Raw genomic sequence first — 15,303 nt, forward strand, 5'->3', positions numbered from 1 at the left:
TGCTGGCCATGATTCTTTCTGAATTTCCTGCCTGTCTGCTAAAAAAAGATTGAGTCAATGGGTCATTTAATCTGCCAAATCAGCACATCTTTAGCCACACAGAGAGGAGGAAAGAGAAAGAGAAACACCCAAGCTTGGTTGTCATTTTCCTTTTCATGACAGATCATTCAAAGTGCTGAATTCACAAAGTAAGCCATTACAAGCAAAAAAATACATTGTCTTGATTTTCAGATAATGTATTAATTCCCCGTTTCATGACACTTTTGAAGGAAGGAATGGAAATGTGGCATGAATATGTTAATGTCTCAGTCTATGTTGCAATCTAGAGAATGGAAAGTCAAGTGAGACTAACTGACACATTTCAGAAAGCAGGCCACACACACACACGCGCGTAATACACGTTGGTGTGGCTATTCTTATGAGGACTTTTTTTTTATACTGTACGAACTATAGATTCTATCCCCTACCCCTAAACCTAACCATCACAAAAAAACGTTCTGCATAAAACATTGTTTAGTGTGTTTTTTAAGCGATTTGATTTATGGGCACAATAGAAATGTCCTCATAAACCAAATTTATAGCATAATACCTTTGTAATTACCAGTTTGTAACCTAAAAAAATATTTCCTTGTATACAACCCCCCACCCCATGCTGTGAAGGACACATTTTCTTTCCTCTGCCATGCAGCCATATGAAGCCTGGTTGTGTAGGGTAAGACAGATAGTGAGAGTAGAGAATATTTCACACTGTGAACAGATGAAGGGTTCTCGGCCTATATTCTGCTGCATATATCTCACAATATAGACCTGCTGGGGTAAAAAAAAAAGGAAGAGAGAAAATTGCATAAGATGGAAGAGACTATATGCGCAATCCTTATAATTTAGCAGAACAGCCATACTGGCTACTGCAAATGCTATTCTGCCATTTGATTTCCAGTTACAGTAACTAATTGAATGTTAATCAACACCTTTATTGTTAGTTTACAATGTGTCAATATTTTAAGCCAACCTAGAGACTGAGAAAGACCCAACATGCTAAAACACTTTCCTATATTTTACCCATACTATTCACACTAGGTATTGATACATGTTTGATAGTTTGGGGGAAAAGCAAAGGCGTATACTAAGGAGGTTCATAATTATCCATTCGCCTCCCTGTGTGTCGGTCAGAACAAAGGATAGGATCCAAACAGCCAAGTTTAATTCAAAGGGTATTTATTTACATTGAAGGAGCCGCACGGGCACATGACATGTTGAATATTAAGGTAGTCAGATTGATATTAGGGTTATAGGAGAGTATTTGAATGGGTGTTTATGCTTGTGTGTGTGTTTGGTTCTAAAACAGAAACAGAAAGAAAGAAATAGATTAGCATACCATCTCTGTATTGTTATACCTCTAAAATCACTGGAGATTATGTAATTGCAACATGGTGATCTTTTAGAAAAGAAACTTGGGATCTAATCGCAGCTTCTTTTAATGATACAAGGAAGAAGGTAATTCAATAAACATGGAAGAATACAAAATAACTAAATATAAATATATATATATCAATGCTACAGATTAACATAAAAACAAGAACTGATAATGAGTGAAAGAAACAGCTGTGGAAGAGGGTATATATATACACAGATGAATAATGAGGGAACAGGGAACAGCTGTGGAAGACGGACTATAGGTGAGTGTAATCAAAAAGGTGCATACTAGGAAACGTAGTCCATGAACAAGGGGAAAAACTAAACAGTCACTGAAAATGAAGGTGAGGGAAAAACACAAAGCAATTTGTGACAGACCCCCCAAAGGGGTGGCTCCTGATTCCCAGACAAAACCAGGGGAGAGGAGGAAATTTGCCTTCAGGATGATTTGGAGGGTTAAGGAAGGGAGAGTTGGCAGAGGGTCAGGAGGTTTAGGAGGAGGATCAGGTTTGGAGATGGCCATGGAAGGCTTGGAGGAAGGTGAGGAGGACCTTGGATGTGGAGCTAAAGAAGACTCAGGAGGTGAAGCCATAGGACACTCAGGAGGTGGAGACGTAGGAGGCGGAGCACAGGTTCTTGGCGATCCAAGTGGTGTGCTCTTGTGTGTTGTTTTCTGTTTTATATCTGCTTTCTTAATTTGCTGTTCTCTTTTTGGGCTTTCTGAATTTGGTCTTTATTATTTTCATTTCTCTAGAATGTCTCTGGATTGTTTTGACTCTTTCTCTTTTCCCTGCAGCAGTCTGCCTGCTCGTCTGTGGTGTCACATTCAAGTAATTTGATGGACTATCTGGGGGTGTTTCCAATGGTTGAGTGTTTCAAGTCAAGTCAAGTCAAGTGGTTTTTGTTGTCGTTTCAACCATATACAGTTAGTACAGTACACAGCAAAAACGAGACAACGTTCCTCCAGGACCATGGTGCTACATAAAAACAACAAAGGACCAACACAGGACCACATGAGACAACACAACGAAATAAAATACCTATATAAAAAAAACCCTACATATACCTATATAAAGTGCACGTGCAAACATGTGCAAAAAGTACAGGACAGTACAACAAATTACTGACAATGAACAGGACAATAGACACAGTGCAGCGCCGACCAGTACTCAGTAGTGCAAAAATATGACAGTTTCTAAAAATGTAAACATAACATACTATGAGATAATGTTCTATGCACATAGCAGTTATTGAGGTAGCAGACAGTTATAAAGTGACAGTAATTAAAGTGCAACTCAGGACACGTGTGTGTCAAACCAGTCTCTGAGTATTGAGGAGTCTGATGGCTTGGGGGAAAAGCTGTTACACAGTCTGGCCGTGAGGGCCCGAATGCTTCGGTACCTCTTGCCAGACGGGAGGAGGGTAAAGAGTTTGTGTGAGGGGTGTGTGGGGTCGTCCACAATGCTGGTTGCTTTATGGATACAGTGTTTTTTGTAAATGTCTTTGATGGAGGGAAGAGAGACCCCAATGATCTTCTCAGCTGTCCTCACTATCCTCTGCAGGGCTTTGCGGTACGAAACGGTGCAAGTCCCAAACCAGGCAGGGATGCAGCTGCTCAGGATGCTCTCAATAGTCCCTCTATAGAATGTAGTGAGGATGGGGGTTGGGAGATGTGCTTTCCTCAGCCTTCGAAGAAAGTAGAGACGCTGCTGGGCTTTCTTGGTGATAGAGCTGGTGTTGAAGGACCAGGTGAGGTTCTCCGCCAAGTGAACACCAAGGAATTTGGTGCTTTTGACGATCTCCACAGAGGAGCCGTCGATGTTCAGCGGAGTGTGTTCACCTTGTGCTCTCCTAAAGTCAACAACCATCTCTTTTGTTTTGTCGACATTCAGGGACAGGTTGTTGGCTCTACACCAGTTCGTCAGCTGCTGCACCTCCTCTCTGTATGCTGACTCGTTGTTCTTGCTGATGAGACCCACCACGGTCGTGTCATCTGCGAACTTGATGATGTGATTCGAGCTGTGCATTGCTGCACAGTCGTGAGTCAGCAGAGTGAACAGCAGTGGACTGAGCACACAGCCCTGGGGGGCCCCAGTGCTCAGTGTGGTGGCGGTGGAGATGCTGTTCCCGATCCGGACTGACTGAGGTCTCCCAGTCAGGAAGTCCAGGATCCAGTTGCAGAGGGAGGTGTCCAGGCCCAGCAGGTTCAGCTTTCCAATCAGGTGCTGGGGAATGATTGTGTTGAATGCTGAGCTGTAATCTATGAACAGCATTCGAACGTATGAGTCCTTATTGTCTAGGTGGGTGAGGGCCAGATGGAGGGTTGTGGTGATGGCATCGTCCGTTGAACGGTTTGAACGATACGCAAACTGCAGTGGGTCTAGTGAGGGGGGCAGCTGGGTCTTAATCTGCCTCATGACGAGCCTCTCGAAGCACTTCATGATGATGGGTGTAAGTGCGACGGGACGGTAGTCGTTGAGGCAGGACACTGAAGACTTCTTTGGCATGGGGATGATGGTGGTGGCCTTGAAGCACGTTGGAACGACAGCGCTGCTCAGAGAGATGTTGAAGATGTCAGTAAGAACATCTGCTAACTGGTCTGCACATCCTCTGAGCACTCTGCCAGGAATGTTGTCTGGTCCAGCAGCCTTCCGTGGGTTGACTCTACGTAGAGTTTTCCTCACATCTGCCGTAGTAAGACAGAGCACCTGGTCGTTGGGAGGAGGGGTGGACTTCCTCGCCATCACGTCATTCTGCACTTCAAACCGAGCGTAGAAGTCGTTCAGCGCATCTGGAAGGGAGGCATCTTTGTCACAGGCAACTGATGTTGTCCTGTAGTTGGTGATGGCCTGGATGCCCTGCCACATACGCCGCGTGTCACCGCTGTCCTGGAAGTGACTGTGGATTCTCTGGGCGTGTGCGCGCTTTGCCTCTCTGATTGCCCATGACAGTTCTGAACAGATAGCTGTTCTTAGGGCTGCCTTATCGCCTGCTCTGAAGGCGGAGTCTCGGGACCTCAGCAGCGTGCGCACCTCCGCAGTCATCCACGGCTTCTGGTTGGAGCATGTGGTGATGGTCTTGGAGAAAGTGACATCATCAATGCACTTGCTGATGTAGCTGGTCACTGATGCTGTGTATTCCTCCAAGTTGGTAGAATCGCCATATGTTGCAGCCTCCCTGAACATGTGCCAGTCAGTACACTCAAAACAGTCCTGAAGAGCAGAGATGGCTCCTGCTGGCCAGGTTTTCACCTGCTTCTGAAGCGGTTTTGTGCGTCTGACGAGCGGTCTGTATGCTGGAATTAACATAACAGAGATGTGGTCTGAGTAGCCGAGGTGGGGGCGGGGCTCCGCCCGGTACTCGCCTGGGATGTTTGTGTAAACAAGATCAAGCGCGTTCGCCCCTCTCGTTGCAAAGTCCACATACTGATGGAATTTAGGGAGCACTGTCTTGAGATTGTTTGTCTGTCTTTGCTCTCTTGATTTTCTCTGGCTATGCTTCCAGTTCTTTTTCTTTTTCTTCTGTTCTCTTTCAACCAAAATCCTTGATTTGCTTTATTTTACCTTCCTCAACTCTCTGTTTCCACATTTGTCTCTACTGTCTTAGATTTAATTCTGGCTGTGTACTGATTTTCTCTCTTCGCTTTTTATTTATTCATGCGGCAGCTGAAGAAATTCAACCTGCCAAAGTCAATGATGGTGCACTTCTACACAGCCATCATCGAGTCCATCCTCACTTCCTCCATCACTATCTGGTAATCTGCTACTACTGCCAAGGACAAGGGAAGACTGCAGCGTGTCATCCGGTCTGCAGAGAAGGTGATTGGCTGCAATCTGCCGCCGCTCCAGGACCTGTACGACTCCAGGACCCTGAAGCGTGCTGGAAAGATTGTGGCTGATCTCTCCCACCCTGGCCACAATCTCTTTGAATCACTCCCCTCCGGCAGAAGGCTGAGGTCCATCAGGACAAAAAACCTCACGCCACAAGAACAGTTTCTTCCCATCCGCCACTTGCCTTATCAACAATGCCCGGTACCCACCCTGACTCTCTCCACACTCCACCTCTGGCTCTACATTTCACTGCACTACTCTGCTCTCTTTTATTTTATACTTACATTTAATTGATACTGCGGGGACATATTTATATTTATATTGCTTTATTTTTATTCTTGTTCATATATTTAGAGACTGTGTGACTGCACCTACAGCACCACAACAAATTCCTTGTATGCGTAAAAAACGTACTTGGCAATAAAGCTTTTTTCTGATTCTGATAAGACATTTATTCAGTATACGTATATGATTAATTAAACATGTACAAATATAACATGTTTAATATAAGGGAGTTGTTTTACAAAGACATTTCTGTTAAACAGACATATTTTCAAATTACCTTGTGTGAATTTTATCTATGCGTTAGAGAGGGGGTATGCGAAAGGATGTTGAATGTTTGAAGGGGAATGCCGCTGTAAAACGTTTGGGAACCACTGCTCTAGTGGTTAAGCACTTAAATAGGAGACCCCATCGCTTTTTCTGTTACTAAGAAGTGGGCTAAAAAGTCCATTCCAGTTTAATAGAATGCTGGTTTGTACAGTCGGAGATGTGGCTGTGTGCTTCAATCTCCTCTTACAGCACTCAAGACAGTTCCTCTGATGCTTCTGAACTGCCTCTCTGCCTCTCAGGATCCATACTCTCCTGTGGAGCTCAGCAAACACTCGCTCAGGTCCAGGGTGGTGGAGTCGAGTGTCATAGTCCTTGATTAGGACTTGAGTACTGGGATGTTTGGGGTACAGTAGGATGCACAGTGGCAGAATCAAGGGCTTCCACTTGCCTTAAGCGGCCTCTGACACGTATGAGCTGGTGGTCTGGGTCAAATGGCTGGTAGGACAGACTGATTTACAGGCCTTCAGTACTCTTTGGGGAAACTGTCCATCTGTGCCCTCCTTAGAACTGTTTTTGTCTTATCGGTAGGCACTCACTGGGGGAGAGTCATTCTGCACGAGGTGTTGGTGGCATAGTGGGCTAAAGCACATAACTGTTAACTCGCTGGTTCGATCCCCACAGCCACCACCATTGTGTCTTTGAGCAAGGCAATTTAACTCCAGGTTGCTCTGGGTGGATTGTCCCTGTAATAAATGCACTGTAAGTCGCTTTGGATAAAAGCATCTGCCAAATGCATAAATGTAAATGCACAACAGCTCCGTTTAGCTCTCGAGTGACAGCCTCTACAATGGCCTCCCACCTGTTGTACTTCCTCTCATGAGAAGTAGCTAGGGTCTCAGTAATGATTCCACAGAACAAGCTCCCTTTCAGCTCAGTAGTGTCCTCAGATTTGGAAAGGTGCAGGGCTGGAGGACAGGGCCACTCTGCTGAAGGTTGTAGTAGGAATCCTGGGCCTTGTATCCATCGGTTAGGACTGGCTAAGTCTTTCAGGTTCCTGCTTCGGGTGAGATCGTCAGCAGGGTTGTTGTAGTGTACATATCGGCAGGCTTGTAGGTCGATCAATTGAATCTCTGCTACTCGGGTGCGTATGAAGAACTTATAGCGGCAGGACTCAGAATGCAGAATGGAGGATGTTCATGGAATCTCTCCAGCAGGTGACTCATCAAATTTCCAGAGTGAGCTCCTCCAGGAGCAGTTTTGCTAGCTGTGCTCCTGTCAGGCCTGCTTAAAGCTCCAACTTAATAATCGATTGCTGCTTTTGTGGGGTGACCCTGAAGCAGGCTAGAAGGAAGACGGCATGGAATGTTCCTTGGGGTTTCTTTGAATGTAGGTAGGCGAAGGCCCCATATGCCTTCTCTTAGGCGTCACTTAAGATGTGAATCTCATGTCAGGTATCTGGATGATCCATTGTGATAGGATTACGACATCTAGGGAGTGTTATCTGTGATAGGTGTAACCCCTATCCACTAACCATTTGCACTAGGTCAGAGTTTTTGATAAGGACCTGAGTTCTTTTATTTCTAAAATATATTTTAACCCTGTCTTCTAATATGGATTAACCTCCAAGGAATCACGTTATGCAAGCAGTCTGTTTATAAATCACTTTTAAACTAAAAAAACACCCACACACTCACAAATAAACGTTTAAACCAATAAATATTGTATTAAATGTCAATGAAATTTAACTTTGAATTTAAAAGAAATGAATCAAGAATGTGAATTTCACAATGTAAATGAAAACAAATAAACAAATAAAATTTCAAAACAACCCTCTGTGATTGTCTTTTAACAGTAACTAAACACTTTTTTACAGTTTCAAACCAGGATTGTCAATTTTAAATCACTTTTTGAATGTATTTAAATTTAAGTTATACTATCAAATTACCTTACAACTCCGTAAAACTTTGGTAAGATTTACTAACCCTTTTAAGCTTTTAACACATTCAAAAACACAATCAAAATGGAAAGGAAAAAAAAACAGTCACAATGTCATTAGTGCACTCGAATATTTACACATCCCACCCCGTTGCAGGCCTGATACGGAAACGAAACTGGCCCCTTCGCTCCAGAGAGCAAACAAAAAGAATATTTGGATGGTTACCTCAATCTGTGTTGATCATTGTGATAAATGATCGGAACAGAAGTACAATATAATTTGTGTATTATTAACAGGTTACTTTAAATGTGCTGGGCTCTTTAAGAATGTTTGTCCCCCCGTGATGCGCATGTACGGAACACACACACGGATGTGGGCAGTTGAATATACGGGATCGTGTTGACAAGCAGAGCAGTTAATAAAAAGCATTGCATTCACTAATGGCAGTTGCTGTGTAATTCATCGGACATGCAACATGGTGTCAGAAGACGACACGGACCTTTCGCCCATGAGTGAACCAACGGTGTAAGAAGACACTGGCTGATCTGCTCGTTATAGTTTCTCACGACCGCGCATGCAGTGAGTGATAATGGCGGACTGTTTTAGAAGATCAGACCCGCTCACTTTTGATGTAAATATTGCCGACAATTGGCGAATTTTTGAGCAAGAGTATGACATTTTCATCGCCGCAGCACACTATGATAAGCCTGCCAGGACAAGGGCATATATCCTCCTCAATCTTGCAGGGTCGGAAGCCATTGAACGGGAGCGTTCATTTGTCTATGCAGCGGAGGTGCGTGCACCAGGCGAGGGCGGCGCGATCGTAACTCCCGCGGAATCCAGAGAGGATCCGGAGTGCCTGAAAAGGAAATATCGTGAAATATGCAACCCACAACAAAATAAAACAATGGAGAGGCACAAGTTTCACTCAAGGAATCAGAAACAAGGTGAGGCTATTGAGGCTTTCATCAGCGATCTCAAGATTAAAGCTAAAAGTTGTCATTTTGGAGAATTGACAGATGAGCTGATCTGTGATCGGATTGTGTGTGGCATCAACAATGAAAGTTTAAGGAAGGTACTGCTAAGAGACAGCGAATTAACTCTGATCAAAGCAATCTCAATTTGTCGCATACATGAAATGACAGAAGAAAATAAGACGTTGGCTAGCCTACCTCAGACTGCAACTAACGTTGATGCAATACAGCCATTTTCCAGCAGGTGGCGCCAAAACACAAAACATAAACAAAGAACAGAACAACACGATTGAACTATAACCAATTGCAGAAATTGCGGAGGTAATCATGCAGCAAAGAAAGAAAAGTGCCCTGCTTTCGGACAACAATGCCATAACTGCAAGAAAGTGAATCACTACAAGAAATGTTGCAAAGCATACAGTCAATTTGGACAGAAGAAATTTAATCACAGGAAAGCGGTACATGAACTGGAGGTAGACAAACCCCCTGACCATGATGACACCTTTTATGTTGATGGCATTGAACTTGACAAGTGTGTCAACATTGTTACCCTTACATGCCAGTGCTGGAGGAGGGATTTGTCACTGTACACATAAACAAAACTCCAATCGAGATGAAAGTTGACACTGGGACAAAATGTAACGTAATGTCACAAAAGACTTTCGAACGAATTGCCAACAACGAACGGCCAGCGAAACATTCAGATACACCTAACCTTGTAGATTATGGTGGAGCTAAAATTGAAACGAAAGGTTTGGTCTCATTGCAGTGTAGCCTGAATGGGCAAAATTATCCACTGTCATTCTTTTTGGTGGATCAAGATGTTCAACCGCTGTTGGGATTCCGTGCATGCCTTGACATGGCGATCGTTACAATCAGCCCAGATGTGCATCATGTCAGTATGGAGGGCAGCACCGGAGATATTCTTACAGAGTACAAGGACTTATTTACTGACCAGCTCGGAGAACTTCCATTTACGTATTCTATGACAGTAGATCCCAGCGTGCAGCCAGTAGTTCGCCCTGCTCATCGCATTCCTCTGGCAATGCAAAGCCGTATCAAAGCAGAACTGGACCGCATGCAGAGCCTTGGCGTCATAACGGCAGTCTCAGAGCCGACGGATTGGGTTTCGTCCATGGTGGTTACACACAAAAAGGACAGGCAAGAAATCAGGTTGTGTATTAACCCAAAAGATCTTAACATGGCTTTAAAAAGACCCCATCACCCTATGCGTAACGTAGAGGAAGTAGCATCTCGCATGTCAGGAGCAACCGTATTTTCCGTGCTAGACGCAAAGAGCTCTTTCTGGCAGGTACGCCTCGACCAAAAGTCCTCCATGATGACAACATTTAGCACTCCATTTGGGCGCTATAGATTTCTCCGTATGCCCTTTGGCATTAACTCCGCAAGCGAGGTGTTCCAGCGCTCAATGGAGCAGCTCTTTTCAGGGTACCCCTGTGCGATTATTGTTGATGACATCATCATTGGAGGTCGCAACCCTGTTGAACATGACATCAACCTGAAAAGGGTTTTGAACAGAGCACGTGAAATCAAACTCAAGCTAAACCCTGTCAAATGCAAATTTCGGCAGGACCAAGTCAGCTATGTGGGCCATATCTTTACAAGAGAAGGCCTAAAACCAAAACAAAAGCAATTTCTGAGATGCCAGCCCCGAAGGATGTTCTTGCATTACAGCGCTTCCTCGGAATGGTAAATTATCTGGGGAAATTTATCCCAAACTTCAGTGACATTGCTGCGCCCCTCAGAGAGCTAACACACGAAGAGACAGTATGGTGCTGGTACCAGCAACACCAACAAGCATTTGACACCCTCAAGTCATGTTTGTCCACTCCACCTGTGTTATCATACTACGACGTGAAGAAGCCAGTTACGTTAACCTGTGATGCTTCCAGCTTCGGGCTGGGTGCTGCATGCATGCAGGAGGGAAAACCAGTCTCGCACACTCACAGACACAGAGACACGGTATGCGCAGATAGAGAAGGAGCTGCTAGCCGTCGTATTTGACTGTACAAAGTTCAGGGATTATGTATATGGGAAACCCACACTCGTTGAGATGGACCACCAGCCCCTGGTAACTATTCTGAAAAAACCAATCCACACAGCTCCTGCATGATTACAGAGAATGATGCTCAGGTTACAGTGCTATGACATCACCCTGGTGTACAAGAAGGGTAAGCTCATGTACCTTGCAGACACACTATCTAGAGCTCCAGACACTCAAGTCCAACAAGACACTGAAAATGACACATTCGAGGTCTTGTCCATCAACTACATTTCCACTGCTAGACTGGAGGAACTCAGAAAGCATACGGCGGAGGATGATGTGTTACAGGATCTAAGCACTGTGATTCAACGAGGTTGGCCAATTAAAGAACATGGCGTGTGGCCCACTGTGCGTCCGTACTTTCCCTACAGAGATGAGCTAGCTGTGGAAAACAGAATAGTGATGAAAGGCCACAAAACAGTCATTCCTCGCTCATTGCAGAGAGAATATATCGAAATAGTCCACAGAGGCCACCCAGGGCTGGACGCTACCAAACACAAAGCAAGAGGTATCATTTTCTGGCCAACGATGACGGCTGACATCACGGCAGAACTCCTCTCATGCTCAGTCTGCAACAGCGCAAAGCCACACCAACAAAAAGAACCATTAAGACCATACCCAGTTCCAGACCTGCCTTGGTCCACGGTGGCAACAAATATGTTCGAGTGGCATGGACAAAATTATCTGGTGCTTGTGGACTCATACTCGGGTTGGTATGAGATTGACTTTCTCCGCAACATAACGTCATCAGCTGTAATCATGAAACTAAAGAGGCATTTCTCAGTGCACGGCACACCTCATACACTCATTTCTGATAATGCTAGTCAGTATACGTGTCAGCAATTCAGAGACTTTGCCAAACAGTGGGACTTCATTCATGTCACCAGTAGTCCAGAGTACCCACAGTCGAATGGCCTGGCAGAAAGAGCGGTTCGCAGCGCAAAACAGCTGATGGAGAAATCCCACAGAGATGGCACGGACGTGTTTCTTAACCTCCTGAATCTGAGAAACATTCCTCGTGACCCAACATTGGGTTCCCCTGCACAACGCCTGTTGTCACGACAGACACGGTCAGCCATTCCTGTTAACTCTAGACTGTTAGAGCCAGCCCCAAAATATACCAAGCAAGTCACTGCACAGCTTCTTGCAAAGAGGATGACCCAAAAGCGATACTTCGATACATCAAGTCATCCTCTGCAGCCATTGGCAGAGGGACAAGTTGTCAGAATGCAAACACCAAAAGAATATGAGCGCCTTGGCACGGTAAAAGAGGTGAACAAGGAGCCTCGCTCATACACCATCCAATGCAATGGGAGAACATACAGGAGGAACCGACGCCACATCCTTCCTGTAGCAGAGCCCCCCCCCCCCACCACGGCTCACCCCAGAGAACATTGACTTTCAAAGCACCGCTACACATATACCGGACTCACCACAAATACACCTCCCACAACCAGAATCCACACCTACTAAGTGGACAAAGAACACAGGACAGTCTCCCACTAAGGTCAATAATGCACCTTACATAACGCGTTCAGGTCGCATTTGCAAGCCGAATCCAAGGTACCAACAATGAGAGAATTAGTGACACTCGCTCTGGTTCTTATTCTGAGTGACGGATAAATGTGTTGATTATGGTCATTTCCATATTGTCAGCATCATTCTTTATTATGTGTTTTCTTTGTGCATATAGAGATCATATTTTGATTTGCATTTATACAGTTGTTCACCGCAAAGGATACATTGTTACAAGGGAAGTCATTCATGTTCTTGGATGTTTGATCAAGTTAATTTCATACTACAGTATTGATAGTTGTTAAGTATGTTTATTCTCTTTCTACGATTGGTAGTTTGAGCTAAAGGAAAGGGATGTAGATCATTGTGATAAATGATCGGTACAGAAGTACAATATAATTTGTGTATTATTAACAGGTTACTTTAAATGTGCTGGGCTCTTTAAGAACGTTTGTTCCCCCCGTGATGCGCATGTACGGAACACACACGCGGACGTGGGCAGTTGAATATATGGGATCGTGTTGACAAGCAGAGCGGTTAATAAAAAGCATTGCATTCACTAATGGCAGTTGCTGTGTAATTCATCGGACATGCAACAATCTGGTTTCTAGTTTACGTTGAAACATATCCGCATTCATCAATGTCAACGTGTACCACAGGTGCGGTGGTTGTTTGGAGTGTCGGATTCTCATGAAGCTACTGGACGATGCTCACCAACATTTTCATCCCGGAAACCAAAAGTCTTCAAATTTATCCTGCAACTCCGCTTGGTTTAAGCAGATGACAACAACAGTTTCAGTCTAGACAGTATGTCAACATGCACAGTGTTCAACTCTGGCCGAGCCAAACATGCAGCGAATGCAAACTTACATGAACATGTCCGAAGTAATAACGAGCCACCTCCTTAGTGCAGAAATACGAGCAGTACTTCTGATTACAGGGCAGATTCTCATTTTAAACACTCAAAGACATCGCTGAAATTGCGTCTTTTTTTCCTGTCTTTCCTTCTTCTCTCTCTCGAACTTTTTTCTCATCCCCAAAACAAATCCTCCCATAGGAAAATCTGATTGGCTCACCAACTTGTCAGTCTCTTATTTGGCCAATGCACATCAACTTTACAACCCAAAATGATGTTAGACACGTTTTTCACATGTACACCCCAACCAAACTCTGATATAGAAAAGAAAAGAAAACAATACATATTAAACATAAACATATTTCAAATTACAAAAGAAAAATAAAACAAAGCATTTTATCATAATAATTTCACCCTCAGTAAATATAGAAAATGACAAATATATTCCTCAGGGTTACATAGGTATTGTAGCTCAACCTCCCAGGCTGTCCAGGCCCACTGGACCTTATAGGTTAACTTATCTCTGCCTGGGTGGTATAGGGAAGGAAATCATCATGAAACATAATTTCATCATGCATTTAAATATTTCACACAACCTTTAGTCACAAGCCATAGAATCAGTGCTGTGCAATCAAAGCCAGTTCAAAACATGTAACTAGTTTAAGTAATAGCTATATAGGTACATAAGTTTTATTAATAGTCTACAATTAACAACATGAGTTGAAAAGGTAGCTGACATGAAATACTTTTCCACTAGTTGACATGTCCTGTAGTGTGACATGCTATATTCCAGCTAAACCTCTTTTAAACAGCTTTTTGCCAATTCTTGTATAATTATTATGCATTCAGCATTTATCTTGTAGTAATTGAGTGCACATATAGAATATTTGTACTTCTAAAAAACAATTTTTCACACTGCAGAACCATTTAAAATTAACTAGTGAAGGTACAAAGGTGATTAAAAATTATGAAAAATTTAAAATATACACTTTCCATTTATAAATTTTGTAACCTTAAGTGTTGATGTTGATTAAAAAAAGTCAATGGACATGTTATTGATCAACTATCCATTTATTTAATCTGTCTTTTATTATCTCTAGAAGAACAATGTAATTCTATCCCTTTAACTCCCTAGAGTGTCCTTTACTTATCTACTCCACAAAATAATAAGCAATTTGTTAAACACTAACTTCTACTTAAGACAGTGGGGGTATTTGCTTCATTTTTGAGTGCTTTGCCAAATCAAATATTTGGCTCTTCATACATCATACTGCATCTGACATTAAGTAGCTCACTGTGCACGCCAGGGTAGAGAGAAAGGCCCACGGACTCGCCACAGATTGATTTACGGAGGCAGAAGGCAGTAAATCACCTGACGGAGGGCGAGACCGCCTCACAGAGCTCGAATAACAGGCCACCAGCCAAAAAGCTCTGGGAGTAATCTATCAAGACCTGTTACAATCAGACGCAAGGGGGTATAGAGGGGTCTACAATCTCTCTTGTCTCACAGAGACACCAGCTCCCACCACAGAAAAGGAAACTCTTTTATCTTTGAGAGAATAAACTTCCTTTGAGACTATGTAAAATTCTGAACATTCACTCAGAATCAATGTCTGCTCAGTTCTGGAGTTAAGGAGGCAAAACGTCAAAGTGTGTTCACAAAACTCTGAATAGGCAACCTTTTTTACACTGAAACCGTGTGTGAGGTAAAAGGCCTACCAACTAACCAAATGAACAAATTGTTTAAAGGGGATTCAGTAGTTCTCTAGCTAGCATTAGCATTGCTCTTCTTTGTGTACTTTAAGTACTGATATGACTGTAGAGTTAGACGCTCTACTGCCATCTAACGATGTGGATAAGCATGATCGTCTCTGCTGCCCCCACCAGCTTTGGAATATAATTTGCATCTGGAAAATAGCAGAGTTTGAGGTAATAATAAAAAAAAGGTATTTATAAACTACTTTTATTTATTACTACTATAATATAATTGCTTTGCCTAAAAAAATCAAATGTCAGAATTCAAGCGAACAGACTTCTACAGTAAGAACAGATTACTATAGTTCCTCATGTCAATAATCTTTGGAGACGTTATTTCTAAAGACAGTTATTATCTTTAATAGAGAACTGCTTATCATAAAATAAACCTCAGTTATCTAGTGATA

The sequence above is a fragment of the Xyrauchen texanus genome, chromosome 14 (assembly GCF_025860055.1).
Source record: "Xyrauchen texanus isolate HMW12.3.18 chromosome 14, RBS_HiC_50CHRs, whole genome shotgun sequence".
Taxonomy (NCBI): domain Eukaryota; kingdom Metazoa; phylum Chordata; class Actinopteri; order Cypriniformes; family Catostomidae; genus Xyrauchen; species Xyrauchen texanus.